Source organism: Saimiri boliviensis, chromosome 10 (assembly GCF_048565385.1).
Source record: "Saimiri boliviensis isolate mSaiBol1 chromosome 10, mSaiBol1.pri, whole genome shotgun sequence".
Lineage (NCBI taxonomy): Eukaryota > Metazoa > Chordata > Mammalia > Primates > Cebidae > Saimiri > Saimiri boliviensis.
The window spans coordinates 121,537,501-121,552,649 of record NC_133458.1 but is presented as its reverse complement, the minus strand read 5'-3'; the positions used below and the strand labels follow the sequence as shown (position 1 = coordinate 121,552,649).

At 44.3% G+C, this 15,149-nt stretch overlaps 1 protein-coding gene across 2 annotated transcripts in view; it reads left to right on the top strand.

Annotated features, from left to right (window-relative positions):
- The window catches only part of BMPER (BMP binding endothelial regulator), a 235,566-nt gene that overhangs the window by 17,093 nt on the left and 203,324 nt on the right, over positions 1-15,149 (top strand). The window lies entirely within an intron of this gene.

Genomic DNA, 15,149 nt, shown 5'->3' with positions numbered 1-15,149 from the left:
TCCTCCACACAACATGGCGGCCAGACATTTGTAGGGAAGAGCTTGTCCAACTCACCAACTCACCTTAGTTTGTTGTTGTTGTTCTGTTTTTTTTTTTTTTTTTTTCATGTTAGGCTTTTAGAAACCTGAAGTCATGGTTTTTAAATTTCTGTCTCTAGTGATAAGCAGAAAAGAGCGATGAGGAAGGGGCTTTCCTGGCCCAACCAGAAAGAGAAACTAAGAACCCATGACTGTATTCTCTTCCTTGGACACCCCTCAGTTTGCCACATGGAGCTGCTCTCTAGGCAAAGCTAGATGATCTGCTGGAGAGCTGGTGGAGACCCACTTGTGATCTTGATCAAAGGCTTGAGAGGAGGATTGCTGGGGTTAGCTAACAGGCTAGCTTGGAGCAGTGTCAAGTGTTCAGGTGGGGGTTAGTAAATATATATATAATTTTTTTTTTTTTTGCTAATGATGATGTGCTGATATAATTTAGCCTGGTGAAGATGATGCCCAGGGGAAACTTTAACAACCTTTTAATATGTGGGAAGGAAATATTATGTTGAAAGAACAGCGAGGAGTACTAACCCCAAAGTTGCAACACATTGCTAGCTTCAGTTTCTCCACTGACCTCTGCCTCTCACTCGCTTCCAGAGTGAGTCCCAAGATGGCTGAGGGGTCTTGGCTTCTCTGCTTCTTGGCCAATGCCTGCCTGTATCTGTAGACTCTTCCCTAAATCTTTGGATCCTAGTTACTCTGCTGTAGATGAGTATCACAGTTTCTATCTTTGAGCCACAGTTTTTGGCATAAGAAATTAAAAGAGGGAGGCTCTGACTGTGGACTCTGTTCACTCCCGGGTTTTGGCTTCGGGACTCAGTATAACAGAGAAGAAAAACTTAAATTGAGAGATTTCCCTTTCCCTTTCTATTACTGCCACGTGTTTAATGCCCCCCCCACCCATCTTTAATCCTCACCCAGCCTTTGGTCACTCAGCTCTAGTGGGCCTGTGCCCTTTTGTTTGGGGACATTGGTCCTAGACCTTTTCTCTGAAATTCTTAGCTCTTCTAGCCAACAGAATTTTCCTAAACTTAAGTCAAATCAGACTCTCTGAGACATGGGTTGGAAGGGGTGATAATTAATAGCAGTGGGAGTAAGGAGTGGCCAGCAGTGGCCACTAGGCACTTTAGGCAGCCTCTCTTCTGAGCCTCAAATAGTAGATAACAACCCTCCCATCCTGGGGTATCTTGGTCACTAAAATACCTGGCACAGGGCAGGTGCTGATAGAAGGTGACCTCTGGTGGTCACTGAATTAATGTAATGATCTCAACCAGGGCCACTTATAGTTGTCTGTACACATGTGTGTTTATATGTCTGTGGTGGGTAAGAATTCACACATATGGTGCTCTCAGCATTTGTGTGATGGACTTATAAGAATTGTTTTATTGGCTTACTTTTCTTTTTGGTGGATCTTCTGTATGTTCTCAAACTTTAAATATTGGAGGGTCCCAGGATTCAGCCAAGATGTATTCTCTATTTATATTCATACCCTAAGCAATTTTATACAGATCCATGGACTAAAACCACCTGTATGCTGATAGTTTCCACATGTGTGTTCCCGCACCCCCATCTCCCATCCAGCTGCAGCTGTCCACATGTCTACTGGCATCTCCACGTGGATGCTGAGAGGCATCTCAAACTGAAATAGACTGAATGGATCTGCTTTGTCACCACTCCTAAAACCTAGTTTGCTCCAGCCGGTGACATCAGCTGCATGGCTCCATTTTTTCAGACCATCCATCAACCATGGGGTCCTGGGGTCCTGGATTCCTCTTTCTCTTGCATCTCATGTTCAATTCATTAGCAACTCTTGTCAGTAAAATCTTGAAAATATATTGGATTATTTCTAACTACCTGTTACTGCTCTTGACTTTGGGCGATATGTTACCAACCAGTGACCATTTGAAAGTACACAGATTATTTGACTTATTTGAGCAGAACCTTCCCGTGGCTCGTCATCTCACCCAGAAACCAGTTTGAAGAATAACCACCGCCTCACGGCACTGCATGGTGAGGCTATAGACGCCATCTTGGCCTCAGTTCCCAAAGCACCCTCCCCTCCTGCGCTCCAGCTGTGAGCTGCGCTCCTCTTCGTTCTTGCGGGACACCCAACCCCGTCTCCACTGGGGCTTTGCCCTTTCCTGTGCCTGGTACATACCTATCCAATATGTTTACATATTCTCCTTCCTTTGCCTCGGTGTAGGAGCAAATGTCTCCTTATTAGAGGGTCTTTTTCTGACCACTGTCCGCAACGGCTTCACACCTTGTCACTCTGTTCCCTTGTCCCGCTTCATTTTCTCGGAGCCCTCCCCAGTGCCCATGAGATCTTTCGTGGGTGTGTTCCTGTTCCCTGCAGTCGTCCCTGCTAGAACATCAGCACCGTCTTCCCATGTTCATTTGTATCATCAGTACCTGGGACAATGCTGGGCCCGTTCAGTGCGTATTTGATGGGCGAATTCATCTGTGCCATTTAGGTTTAATTTTTTGATATGGTAATTTGAAGATCTAACTATTTTTCTTCCCCAAAATAAATGATGAACTTTTCTTTCTACTCTAAACTTTGCTTTTTCTGTCCTGATGACTCGCCCTTTTCATCGCTTACACTATTTTGGGTATTGTTTTTGGTGGTGGGAAAACTAAACAAATCTACTGAGAGACGAAAAGCCATCTCCAACAAACACTAATGTAATCATAACAAACTGTGTGATGAGTAATATCATTATAGAATAAAATTATAGAAAATCTTTTAAAAAAAATAAATGTTACTACTTGTGGTGGACTTGGTAGCATGATAATTATTGGTTTTAGAATTTAAGTTAAAATTCAGTGTATTGTGTTTTATATTTTAGCTAAAACGTAGATGAAAGACTAGCAAAGTGTGTTAAATATTACAATTTCATAGAGCAAGAAAATCATGGCACAAGATAAGCACCCCTTATTTTCTCGTGATATATGTGAAACAAACCCTTCAACTGCTCAAAACACCGAGTGAGGTTGCTACACTTCATTTGGAGCACATTGGAATGTCATCATGGAAGGAGATTCATTTGTGGATTGTCAGATCCCAAAATGCTGACAGATGTAGGTCAAATTCTGTCTCAGTGAGATGATTGTATAACAGAACGTTTCAAAGGCTCATTTCAGTGGCCCACGTAGTGTCTAAAGAACCAAGAAACTCTGGATGATTTCAAGGAGTTTGTAGCAGTGGAATTTGGTCGAAACTGACAGTTCCCGGCCAGCCTCTGCGCTTCTCTGAGCTGGTAACCAGCACTTGCCTCTCATGTTGCAACACGGGAGGTGCCTGTGCTGTTTAGGCTTTAGTCTCTCTCCCTCTCCCTCTTGGACTGTAAGCTCTTCTAGGGCAGAAGATGTGTCTGATTCATATTTTCTGTTCTCATCAAAACCTGGCATAGTGCCTGGCCTGCAGCACGGGCTCAAAAATATTAGTTAAACAGATTCGTTGATTTTTGGTCAGATAGAACTGAGATCTGCAGTGCAAAGGTTTGACCTGCAGAAAAATCCAAGTTTATAGCCCCAGTGCCACATGTTTCTCATGGCCATTTGTTTTTCTGCTGACACTTTTGCCTTATTTTAGATGTGTGAAGGCTTCTGGAAGCTGTTTTGTGATGGAACCCTTGTTAAAATTAACGATGAAGGGTTCTAATCATGGTTGATATTTTCCTTTTAAAAATGGGCACATGTTGTGAATCCCTTCAGCAACAAGTTTATGTTGATGATGTTTTGTGGGTAATTGGCCGCTCTCATTTTTTTTAAATAACAACTTAATCTCAGAAATGGATTATTTGCAAAGTTGGCATTCTTTGATGATTTAATGAGTTTACAAATGGATGCTAGTGGATTAAAATTACATTCTAAACAGAGGAAATAAATCTGTGGCTTCTCCAGTTTTTTTTTTTCTGACATCTGCATGTGGCCCTTGGGAAAACTTCGGTGAAGAGAACACAGTGCTAATGGCCTTGGTGAATGAGTCAGACCCACCATAGCTCACAGAATTGCCTTCATATGGGGGATGCTGTCCGAGGCTGACATTTTCAGTTCTGCAAATTTCTAGCCAGCTAGAGAGCTCCTATTCCTTTGCTTCCCTACCTATCATTACTTGGGCTAACAGGACACCCCCTATAGTTGGTACCAATGTAAAGATTGCCTGGGAGCAGAGATCTTTCCAGCAACTGAGGTGTCACCCCACTCTTACTGTTACCTGGAGGGAGGAGCGTAGGATCCAACTCTAAAGCCGATCGGCTTTTTGTCCCAGGGATGCCTTTGATAGTCTCTGTGATTGCTGGTGGTTGGGGTCAATTGTGCGGATGTCTTTAAAAGTGGCTCACTGGTGACCAGAAAGTTACTTTGTCAAAATGACAGATGGGCTATGAGTGGCTCCTCCTCCCTGCCTATTCCCTGGGATGTCAGCTCCATTTACTTGTGAAGATCAGATATTTTTGTAACTCCCAACAGCACTTGGGCTTTCACTGGGAAATCTGTGAAAAATCTGTTTCATTGGCTCCGTGGCTTGTTGTTGACCCACAGGAATGAGGGACACCTGAGGACCTGGTGAGTTCACCATAGGTATGTGATCCAGGAATGAGACATGTGTGACGACAAGAGTGACAACCTTCCAGGGCTGGCCTTGCAAAGAAGTGGTTTTGCCACCACCAATTGCCAAAGGAATCTAAGACATTTGGTTTCTGTGTTTTGTCTGTGCTCAGTCTTCTTCTACCCTTGACAGAGAGTCATTTCTGTGTGTATTTCAAAGGCCCACTGAGTCATATGTCTTTTGATACCAGACAGCCCAACTTCCTATATTGCAGTAAGTCAAGAAAGGGGCTGTCAAAATAACATCTCCAGGTATCACTTTCTTTAATGTCAGGTCTCGAGCTTTCCTATGGAGTTACATAATTTTATTACCACTTTTAACTCTTTACCCCCATTCCCACCTCCCTCCAAAACCCCCGCCAACCTGGCCAGAAGATTCTGCACTGTCCCCCCGAGACTGGAAAGACCCACTAATGCCTTCTGAGCCCCGGATCCTACAGGGTAGTTGGAGTTGGACCCCCAATATGTGGTTTATCATCTTCTACCTAGTTCAAAACAACTCACCACAAAGGCGCAAAAATATTCATAGAATTTCATCGCCCCTTTCTTTTTTGTTTTCCTTTTGGGCAGAGGAAGAAGCAGATTTATTATTCGTCATGTGCTGAAGGGCACCCAACGGTGTAAAATAACCAGAGGTGCTGAGGAGGCAGCCTGTCCTCCTGCACGTGAAGCTGCACCACTTTGCAGGGCTTCCTTCTCTCTCACCCTTGGCCTGCAAATTCTTCCCAGGAGTCTTTTTTTTCTTTTTGGAAGTTTTCTCTGCAGCACCGACCCCATCCCACATGCCAGCTGTTGGAGTCCCTTCTGTTAGGAAGAAAGAAGTGTTGGCTGAGGCATCTGGGCCACGTAAAGGCAGGCTGCCACCATGACCCCTCTCGGTTCACACGCCTGGCTTCTGTCCGCTGGTGGAGTGGGATGCAACCTACCTGTTGTTTTTTTGGTTTGCTTTTGGGAACTGAGCACGGTGGCAGAGCTGCATCTGTGGCAGGGCCCACGGGGCTTAATCCTTGGCTCTGCATGTTCCGTCCACTCCAGTTACGCGAATGTGCCGTTGCCAGCAGGCCTTTTGCTTATATGATGTGCAGTCTAATAAGAAACAGGCAGTGCTACTTTCTTTGGGCTACTATTTTTATTTGGTGGTTGTTGTTTTGTGTTCTGCCATCTCTAATGTTTTGGTTCTATTTCAAAATATGATTAAACAGAATGAGGAGCCGTTTGACACTGCCCTGTTTTAAATCAGACCTCTACTTGAGCGGGCGGGACACTCTAATGGCCTGTGTTTCTTTGTTCCGTGAGTTTCTTGAAAAAGCCAGAAAAAAAAAAAAAAAAAAGCCGGCCTAAAACTCTAAGCGGAATAGGACCCAAAAAAATTCCTCCAACAAACTAAAGCCCCTTAAAAAAATGGAAATAGGTAACGTAAATATCAGAAGGGCCTCCTTATTAATCCCCTGTTGCCTCTGCTGGCACGTGTCATATTTTCAAGGTATAGGATCAGGAGAACACTGTCATTTAGTGATGTATTAGGGCCATACATCATCAGAACATCGTCTTTGTAGAGGATATGGGTACGAAAAGACACGATTCTGGCCAGACAGAACCGCAGGGGGTCTTACTTCTTTCCTCCACCCCCCTGCCTTTTTCTTTAATCTCCCTCTGTTTTGTGTTGCAGAGAAGTGAATTTCTTCATGGGATATGACTTGTTGCAAAATACTCGGGGGGCCCCAGTGGGCTTCATAAAGTCTTTTTAAATGGTCGGGCTTCAAGGGCAGCTTTGTTCAGAGTTTGCACTGTGAACTGGGCCAGAGGAGGCAGTGTTTGCCAGGTCCTGGGTCTCTGGGGTAAAGACTCGTTGAGCCTAGACAGGAGGGAAAAAGAATAACACTCCCAGATGGAGTGCAATGAATTGCGTGATGTTCTTGCAAGACATTTTAACATTAAGTCTACAAAATTATGGCCGTGGGATGCTGCAAGTCTCCCAGGAGAGTACGCCCTCCTGCTCAAGTCAAAGAAGAAATGAGAGGACTTGGCAGGTTTGGGTCCAGGTTTTGGTCAGCCTTGCAAATGACCAGGCACTCAGAGACTGGGACTTGTTTTAAGTCAGAGACTTAATCTGTCTTTCCTAAAAGGCACTATTTTTACTCGTGTGTTCAAAATGAAACCATAAAGCACTGAGGTTTATAAGGGTCTGAGAATGGGGTGCTTAACAAAGGCAAACATTTAAATTCTTAGCTTCAAGAGAAAGGTGGTTCATTTAGCCTCTAAACCAAGCTGTATAGCATAGTGATGAAATCATAGGCTTTGCTATCAGAGTGCTGGGTTTGAATCTCTACCCTGGCTATATAAACCTCAGTGGGAGCCATTTAACCTTTCTGTGCCTCAGTTTACTTACCTTTAAGATGGGGTGGGAGGTAAATCAGTGTCTTCTTCAGGCTTTTTGCAAGGGTTAAATGACAAAATACACAAAACACATTCAGCATGGTGGGGGATGTAATAGGTTTTCTACAAATGTCGAGTGTTATTATTCTTAATAGTTCAGCAACCTACCTGCAAAAAGTGGTATGTTACTTCCTTGTTTGGTTAGAGATGGATCAGCTTTGTTTGTGGCCCTGACTATGGAAGGGATTTGCAAAAGCAGTGGAGGTTGGGGTTGCAGAAAGTTCTGAAAATGCCACTTTACCTTAAAGGCTTGAGGCATAGTATGCAGAGGCCACAGTGGACACCTCCCATCTCTTGGACTAAACTCAGTTGGGAAGGAGATCTTGGGGGAAACCACTTCTTTCAGCTGGGGAGTTCGGGTCCTTTTCCCTTTCAGCTTCATCTTCTTCACCTTAGAAAGGTTTTCATTCATTTTGCCTTTCTCTCTATTTTTTTCAAGTTCTGTTGAGTTGAGAGACATGACCCAGAGCCTTGCACTTGTATGCTTAGGTTTCGTGGCTGATCAACCTGCCTTTTATTTTTTTCTTCCAGATATTTCTGTGTAAGAGTTATGGGGAACTCAATTTTCCTATCAGTAATGAAGAATGAGAAAGGAAAAGCTTAATTAAAATAATAAATCATCAATCAAATTTAATACTGCCATTGGCAACCACTGGGCTATCTCAGGCCCCCCCCACCCATGCTCTGCTATTTTTTTCCAAGAGATTGAGAACAGATTTTGTCCAAAGGAGACGGGCTGGAACAGGTACAAGCTTGCATTCTGTCCTCTCTGTGAGTTCATGCTCACTTGTTAAGGATGTCCCCTGACCAAAGGTTGTAGAGAGGTCATCACTTTATTTTACCATTTCCAATGATCAGAACCGCTGATAAGCAATGAAATCTCATTGGGTGCAGTGGCTGGCTCACAGCTGTAATCCCAGCACTTTGGGAGGCCAAGGTGGGAGGATCGCTTGAGCACAGGAATTTGAGACCAGCCTGGGAAACACAGTGAGGCCTTGTCTCTACAAAAAAATAAAAATAAATTAGACAACTGTGATGGTGTACGCCTGTAGTCCCAGCTACTTCTGGAGGCTGAGATGAGAGATTGTTTGAGTTTGGGAGGATGAGGCTGCTGTGAGCCATGGCTGTGCCACTGCATTCCAGCCTGGGTCATGGAGCAAGACCCTGCTGCAAAGAAAAGCAATGAAATCTGGCCCCTTTGGGTCTTTGGTTGCTGCCAACACACTTCCTTTCTTAGCTTTTGTGTCCATCTCTTCATTCTAAAACCTCGAAGGCTTCAAGTCAGGTCTGCTTGCCCAAATCCTGGCTGATCCCTTCCATGGCACCTCTCATAGGTTATCTCGTACCAGGGCAGAAACGTGGCAGGAGACCTCGTCTGTTTTGACCCCGGTGGTCTGTCCAGAAAAATCTGCAGACTAGCTTAACTCCATACTGGTCTATTCCTAAAATCTCAACAGTCCTATTGGAGCTAACCTAATTTGAATATGATACTCCTATACATTTTAGTGCTGTGCCTTACAAACTAACCTTCCCAGCTGGTCCCATAAGCCAGGCTGGGAACTGGGTTGTGTTCCCAGGTCTGCTGCTCGCTGCTTCTTTGAGAGATCTGAGACAGTCAGCTTCATTGTGTGCTATTTCTCCATCTGCAAATCTTAAGCAACCTGTGAGGATTAATGAAATACTGTCTACAGAGGTCTTTAGAAGAAAAGTGCTATGTAAACATGAAGTATTATTCTTCTGTTTATGAGAAGCGGTATAATATTGCCTGGGAGAAATTGTGACCTGTGTTCAAAAGTGCTATAAAGTTCCTTGTGGCTCTTTGGGATCTGGAATTGTGTTACAACACAATTCCAGGAATACTTCAAGGAGAAGTTGACCTCTTTGACTTCATACACAGAGAGACTAGAAATTCCAATGAGAATATATACGTTGATGTGGGATCAGCTTCCCCTGCTCCCTCCTCCTTGGGGCACTTGAAATAAGACATCCATATGCCTAACAACAAATTCCTACTTGAGCCATCTTGAGCCTCTCCACGTGAAACATTATTGTGTAAATTCTCTGATGATAAACATTTGAGTAAGCATGAAAGTGTCCTGTTTGTGCTCACCAAGGATGACGGCTTTCGAATCAAGGTGAAATTCTCTTTCGTGCTTCTTGCTGTGCCAGAGGTTACACCGCAGTGTTTGTGTGATCTGCTGTTGCCTGTTGTCTTATTTCCCCAAGAACCTGTAGGTTTCTGGAGACTGGGACCCTTGCTGCATGATTTCTGTCTGTCTCCCACAGCACTGAGTATAGTGACACATGGGCCATGGCTTTGTTTTCACCTTTGGAGCCTCCATGGCTAAGCGACATTTCCTCTCAAAATCGCCAGGCTGGGGCATCTGTCCTAGGAGCTGATAACATGGGAAACTGGCTATTTGGGAAGAATGTGGTTCTACCCACAAGGGTATTTGTATTTTAGTGGGGAATTCTTGAAGGCAGCAAAATCTGTAAGCTCCTCTCCAAAACATACTACTGCGATGAAATAACAGGGGACTCTGTCGCTTTATTCCCTACAGTCACACTACCTGGCCTGTGTGCTTCATTGACATATTGAGTATTGTTCACTCGGGCAGAAAAACATAGCACAACCTCACAGTCTTCTTGATTTTCTGAAAAAGGATCTGCCACTTTGAATTTGCTAGTTTGCCAAATGACAGCTGTTTGCCTCCCAGGCGGGCTTTGCTGTCATCGGAGACAGGGATGGAGGGAAAATAACGCCATCATCTAGGGGAAGGGTCTCATGCTGATCTGTCACCTTCGTAGCATGGCTTATCAAGTGGAAGACCAGCAGGCAGGCACGAGGTATTTTCATGTCCACTCTTATTTCAAGGGATTTGTGATGGTGTTTCATAGTCTAAAAATAAAGGATCCTACCTTCATCTTATTAGCTGCTGTGTTTTCCTCTCCAGACTTTGATTCTATTATTTGTTATTATAAATGAAAGATCAGGGAATACTTTTCTTATTCCATAATAGGATTGGTTCTGGAAGAATCTTTGAAAAAAAAAAAAACAAAAAAAAAAAAACGTTCAAGACATTGGGGCTTGGAATAGAACAGAAGCATCTTAAAAGCATGGTTTTCTGGTTGAGGAAATCACACAAGAACGTTTCACAGTGGTGCTCTGCTGTCTTCTGGGTACCCCTCCGCGCTATGCTCACGGGAGAGCTCATTTCCCTCCACACCAGACACTGAGAAATGCTCCCGAGGCGCTGGCGGTCTTGGGGCTGCAGTTTAGGAGACCAGGGCACTCTGTGCTGCCATCGCGTGGCAGATCTCAGGCACAGCAAACTGGTTGCCGGAATCCTGCTTGAACTTGGCTTGTGGCTGAAGCTGTGGTTTGGCTCACATCCTTATAGAGCTTTGTTGCCAGTCATGTTGATTCTTTAAAAATGTTTTACTCCCTATGCCCCGTTTTAGTTTTTCATGTTGGCACTTCATTTAATGTGCCTCTAGGGGCTATGTTTTGGGTTTTGATGTATTTGATCAATGTTAGAGAATCGGTTAATGATCTTCCTGAAAGGAGGCAGTAGTGCAGACACCTTCGACAACAGGTAGACCACTGACTGGCAACGCTGGCAACCCTAGAAATAGGGACACATGGGAGGCTGAGGATGAAAGATGCAGTGAGGTTTATTGCTCTTATTCATTGGTTAGGTTCTGACCTTTTCCTTGAGTGCATTTTTACCACCATTGCTCTTGTTTAGATCTGAGGAGACTCAAACCCAAGCTGGAATTTGGGGAAAACTGTTTGAAGATGCCAGTCTGAGTTTTGGAGGCATGATAGGCACATCTCCGTTGATATACAAATTGGAACGACTTTCCTTGTTACCAGAAAACAGCTGGTGTCTGCAGACCTTTCCGAGGTTGGCCATGACACAGGCTCCTGGAGTCGCTCTGCTCTCGTTGGAGAGTTCCTGTCTGGAGCGACCAGGAAGGCACCAGTCTCCCCTGGGGCCTCGGGGCAGGAACATTGTTTTGTTCTCTTCTGTATTCTGAAAGCCTGGGAAGTAGCAAAGTGCATTTAACGACAGATCTCTATTTGTATTCCAGATCTGTCTCTTGGGCGACCCTGGGCAAGATTCCTAACCGTGATCCTTCCTCTGTAAGATGGCGATCATGAGGAATTTATGGTGTAAAAAATGCGCATAAGATTCTTAGCACAGAGCCTGAACACACATAGAATGAGTTCAGTAAGTGTGAGCCAGTATTAGAAAATGTTTCTTGAATGAAGATGTGGACGGAATGAACCATGACCTCGAGCCACGGTGGGGAATGACACGTAGTGCATGTGGGCATGAGGCAGCCCGGGGATGAGGGAGTCCTGAAGGCCTGGCTTTGCGTGTGCCACTTCTCACCAGAGCCACTGGCTCCAGGACAAGTGTTTTTGTCTCTTGGGAAAATTGGGAAAGCGAATGGAGTGCTCTTAATTAACCTGTGTTTGCATTTACTCTGTAGCTGCTGGACTCAATTAAGGAAATGGAGGAAACCAAGCTCTCACCAGCAATTCCCTGAGCTTTTAAATTTTTTTTTTGGAAGGCCTGGGATTCCAAAGACATAGTCCACATCCACGCCAATCAGACACCAGGGCAATGATCAGATATGGCAGCTCTGTACCAATGCGACCATTGATAGGATATTTAAAAACTTCCAGTATAATCAGAGGGGGAGAAACCCACTAAACCTACAGCTACGGTTTAGGTTTGCTTTCTGTGTATGTACAAAAAAAAAAAAAAAATTCCAGATGTGAATCTACAAACCATCTGGTTGGAATAACTTTTATGCTGGACTGTAATTATAAGCTATTTATTATGAATCTTGGGATCCTGTGATGGATTTTGACTGGCTCCCAGGTTTCTAAGTCAGCAAAGAGTTCCTATATTTAAGCGAGTGTATACCTTCCCATTTATCAGATCCCAGATTAAGTCTTCACTTTGACTGCCCCTAGAGCTTTGAACTCTCCGTATCTGAATATTCTTCCTTTCAGAGAGGGAGATGTGCTTGGGAGTGGCCCTTGGCTAAGGCTGCAGCCAGGTTTGCTGAATGCATAAAGCCAAAAAGTTCTGGTAACAGAAGCGCTGTTAATGAAGTTCCTTTCACAATTGTCCTGGGGTGGGAGAGTCAGTATCGAAATATAGCTTGCAAGAACTACGCTTTTCAAAACAAAGTTACTGTCAACAGTGCCAAACAGCATGTATATTCTGGAGGGAGCAAGAACCCATCATAGTTCAGAGACAGAGAGGGCAGGGTCCAGCCTTCTAGCCCTAGTGACCTGTTTAGATGGGACTGCCACTCATGACCATCCTGGTACTGGAAGATAGGACTTTGTTAATCTTCTGCCCTATAGCTCTGCTGCATAGGTCTACATCGTATTCAGAATCACTACACATTCCTTTGGTCTTCCTTCAAACTCCAGAGCCATTGGTACAAATGCTTTATTGAAACTAAATACATACTACATACAATGAGATTAAGACAACATAGAAGTCCGCATAGTTATATCCTGTTCCTTAGCCATTGAGGCAGCTCAGTGGCTGAGCCCAGTCAAGCCAATCCACAGCTTCACTCACAACTTCAAGGTGTGATGCTAATTCTTTTGGATTTCTACAGTTATTAAATATGTGTCTGAGTGGAAGAAAAAGTCCTTGATGACTTTGGCGGGAGTGGGGGAGATTATTAATTTTTTAAAAATATGTCTCATTAATTTGAATGGTTACCATAACAATGTATGACTTTTGTAACTTAAGAAAAGAATTATAAAAATAAATCTAAGGACCATGACTTATAGTTAGCCTTGATGCCACCATCATCATGGAGAAGACGGGGTGAGGGAAGGAGTTCTGGGGGACATGGAGCCAGCATGCTTAGCTTCAGATTGTAGGTCTGCTGTTCATAAAGGGACTGTGGACAGCTCCTTATCCCAGCTCAGCCCCAGTGGCCACAGAAATACTCTCCCAACAGCAGTAGTTTTCAACCCAATGTTTGTTGGAATTACCTGGGACCTTGAACAAATACCCATGCCTGGTACTTAGATGAACCAGATCTGAGCTTCAGGGGTTGGGAGACCACACCAGTGTTTGTTAAGACCTCCACAGGGGATACTAATTTGCAGCGAAGGATGAAGGTTACTATCTTACAGGATTTTAGAACTAAATGAGGTTAGTCCCTTGAGAGCATGCACCATATACAGATCCCCAAAAAAGAAAGAGAGCGAGAGAGAGAGAGAGACTGGACGACAAATGATTCAGGTCACCCTCTCATCATAAGGAGAACCAGAAAAAAAACAGCAGCAGCAACCCCTGCAGGTGTGGGGTGCAGGTGTGTGGTGCAGGTGTGTGGTGCAGGTGTGTGGTGCAGGTGTGGGGTGCAGGTGTGGGGTGCAGGTGTGGGGTGCAGGTGTGGGGTGCAGGTGACTGTGGATCGATCTCCTTTCTCTGGGTGTTGGACAAGTCCTGGGACTGTTCAGGAATATTCACCATGTTCATCCCAGTGTTCCTTAACTGAAATGAGAGTCGTTTTCTATGTGTGCTATTCAGCGGAAACGTTTGAGCAACGCTGGTCATGGCTTATTGTTTCTGTGCCTCAGTTGGCCTTGCAAAAGCCGTGGGGTAGGGAAATAACAGGACTGATGTGGAAACAGCTGTAGGCAAGGCAAGGCCCAACCCTCCCCATAAGACTCACTCTCGGGCAGTTGTGACTATGAGTCAGAGGGAGTGGGGTTCTGGGACCCGCAGATGTTCTGATCTTTGAGAGAAGAGGCGATGGCAACCTAGATTTATTTTAGAATCGGACCCTGGAAGCATCTTGGGGGGCTCTGGAACTCGCAGGGAATTTCAGAGCGGCATAGAAGGTGACAAGTTTTATTTTGAAACTACCTTAGAGTTGGACCCTGGTGTCTGAGCTTGGTTTGGGCTCCCAGACTCCAACACACACACACACACACACACACACACACACACACGCATGCAAACACATATGTGCACCCACACAAGCTTGCAGGCACACACACATACATACATGTACACACATACAAAGCACTCAGGGACACACACATGTGCACGTGCACACACACACACACACACACACACACACACATCCCTGCAGGCTGGCATGTATCTCCTTGGTTCTGAGGAAAAAATGGTGAGATCTTCCTTAGTTTCATGACATTGAAGCATACTGGTTATACTTGAGGAGTGTCTCAAATTTGTTGTCAGGGCCGAGTCTGGATTTCTTTTTTATTAGTACATATTCCAAGAGAGTTGCCGATTCATTTCAAGGTGAGCAGAGCTGGCCAGTTGCTCCTCTCCAACCTGCCTCCAAATCAGGCACTGATAGTGCTTGCTGTCATCCAGGGAAGGGCATAGGTGCGCACGCGTTTATGTCTTCATCTTGAATTCCATCTCTCCCACTTGAAAGCTGGGAAATCTTGGAAATGTCAGCTACTTTCTCTGAGCAGCAGTTTTCTTGTTTGTGAAATGGGGATAATGATGCTGACCTCACAGAATTTGAGTGAGAATGAAAGCACCTAGCATGTGGTCACTTGGTAAAGCTCACATTTTGTTGAATTTTTGAGACAGTATTTTTGGTTCAGGTGCATACAATCCACATGCAAGCAGACATATACAGTCACGTTTGTATCTTCTCTAAGACATTTTAACAGCTAACTTTTCAGGAAAAAACCAAAGATGCAAATGTTCACCACACTTTCATTAGCGTAAGTGCTAATATAACGCAGCTGTCCCACAGCTATAAAACACTGAGGACCGTGTCTCTGCTTGGAATATAGAATATTATTTTTTCTTTTACCGAGCCGATTCAATACTCAATTTTGTCATTATTTAAGTTGGAACTTTAGATTGCTGCATTTTAATGCACTCTACTATTAAGGATTGTTGGACAGCAATGTGAAAATATTTTTGTTCTCACGATGTAGTCCTGGCTCAGGTAGCCAAACAGGCAAAATATGGTTTACGTAAATATTATCGTTTCTGTAGTGTGTACTAAAAAGAAACCTTAGAACAGAG